Genomic DNA, 2,312 nt, shown 5'->3' on the forward strand with positions numbered 1-2,312 from the left:
ATGTTGTAAGGGACCCCGCCTCCATTTCCATTGCTTCCATTGTACCCACGGCACAGCCCATATTGAGTTCCTTCGTTAGTCCCTTATTAACTACTAAAACTCAATCCCGGCCACCAAGACAGTACTTAAAAGTCAATTTTCTTACCTTGGTCTGTGCACAGAGTTGCCTGGCCCCTTTTTGCCATATTTCATATCAACCTCCTTTCACTGTCTGATTCAGATGTCTCTCTTGTGGGATTCGTACAAATCGCCCAAGGGAGCGGACCAAACTGGGACATGAGACCGCTCCTCAATCGGGAACGGGACGCGTCTTCCCAGTGAAAGGGCCAGCCATCCCCCCCAGTGATGAAAGAATATCCTGGACGGCCCCCAATTGTGAGAAACGAAACTCACTCACTTCAATAATTTCAGTCCGAGACAAGATCTGAATCAGTAGTGTCATTTATTTTATTCTTGCAAGAGGGTGTGGTGTCCACTGTCCACAAGGCAGGGACACACACACACTGAATTCAACTCAACTAATACACAATATTTATGTAATTTTGGTTCTTTTTTTTATCCTATTGCTCCTCCCCGTTTACATCTTCCACTTGCTGTTCCAGCAATAAAGTTTCAACTTTGATCTCCAGCATCTGCAGACCTCACTTTCTCCCTGTGACAAAATTCTGGCCTCACAAGACCATTTCACCACATCCTGCTGTGGGCCATTGTTACGTATATCCTTCTTCACTACCATCTATATATCCCTCACTTGTCATGATCTTATGACCTCATGATTTCTTGACTGTGGTTTGTTCTTGGTTTTGCAGAAGCAGGAAACAGGTGCTTATAACTACTGTTTGTACAGGCATATCTAGCTTAATCCCCTCCCCTCACAGCTCCTTATCTATTTGTCTGTAACATCTACCATTGTTTGCAGGCACATTTCATTCTTGCATGTACATTTTAGCTAATACAAAAACAATTATATATTTCCTTCATAAAGTTTTCATTCTTGTTGACTCAGCTCTTGGCTGAAACAATTATACACTGGTGTGAGTTCATTTACCTTTCATAAATAAATATGGTTGCAGAAGTAACACTACTTTACCTATATCCCACACTTGAAATTGTGACCCCTAGTTACTGACATACCAAATAGTGGAAACAGAATACCCTTCTTTACCTTGTCAAAATTGCTCATAACTTTAAACACCTCAATAAGGCTCTGTTTTACATTATAGTTATTGTACCTCACTTTTACTTAGAGATTTTTAATAATAATTCTGCAATAAACTAATCTTTGATCTTGTCTCAAACCTAAATATTTCAAACCTAAATACATACAAACAATCTAAAAATGTGCTTAAGTAATATGACTAGATTACTTACAGTGTGGAAACGGACCCTTCAGCCCAAGTCCACACATTTACCCCTTCACCTGACACTACGGACAATTTAGCATGGCCAATTCACCTATCCTGCACATTGTTGGACTGTGGGAGCAAACCCACACAGACAGTCGCCTGAGGTGGGAATTGAACCTGGATCTCTGGGCTATGAGGCAGCAGTGCTAACCACTGTATCAGCCTGACCTGCTTTTCCAGTAACACACATGATCTAGAAAATAAGACACTGCCTGAAGGGTGAATTTAGGTTCAGCAGTGCTCTACACTCCACCACACCAAGTGCAATGCGACAGCTTCTTTTAGGGAGCTGCAGTCTATAAAGGTGACAACTCCACCCCTTGCACAAAAGAACCATAGACACAGCGCTATTTTAGAGTCGACAGTGTGTTATGGGAAAAGCACAACAGGTCAGGCAGGATTCCTGATGAAGGGGCTCCTACCCGAAACTGTGATTTTCCAGCTCTTCCCAGACCTCACTGTCTCCACTGCGCTATTTTAACATAACTCAATCTCGGTGAAATAAAATGCAACAATGCTGAAATCTGGCAAACTATTTTGTTTCCCATTCTGAAACGTGGATGGATTTTTCTGCTAGATTAGCCTGAAATAAAACAGAACCTCATCACCTCAGGAGATCTCTCACCCACAGCTTCCAACCTCATAGTCCGGGAACCCCGCACTGCCCGCTTCTACCTCCTTCCCAAGATCCACAAGCCTGACCACCCTGGCCGACCCATTGTCTCAGCATGCTCCTGCCCCACCGAACTGATCTCTATCTACCTCGACACTGTCCTATCCCCCCCTAGTCCAGGAACTCCCACATACGTTCGTGACACCACCCACGCCCTCCACCTTCTCCAAGACTTCCGTTTCCCTGGTCCCCAACACCATCTTCACCATGGATATCTAATCCCTCTACACCTC

Source organism: Chiloscyllium plagiosum, chromosome 17 (genome assembly GCF_004010195.1).
Source record: "Chiloscyllium plagiosum isolate BGI_BamShark_2017 chromosome 17, ASM401019v2, whole genome shotgun sequence".
In the NCBI taxonomy this organism is placed as follows: Eukaryota; Metazoa; Chordata; class Chondrichthyes; order Orectolobiformes; family Hemiscylliidae; genus Chiloscyllium; species Chiloscyllium plagiosum.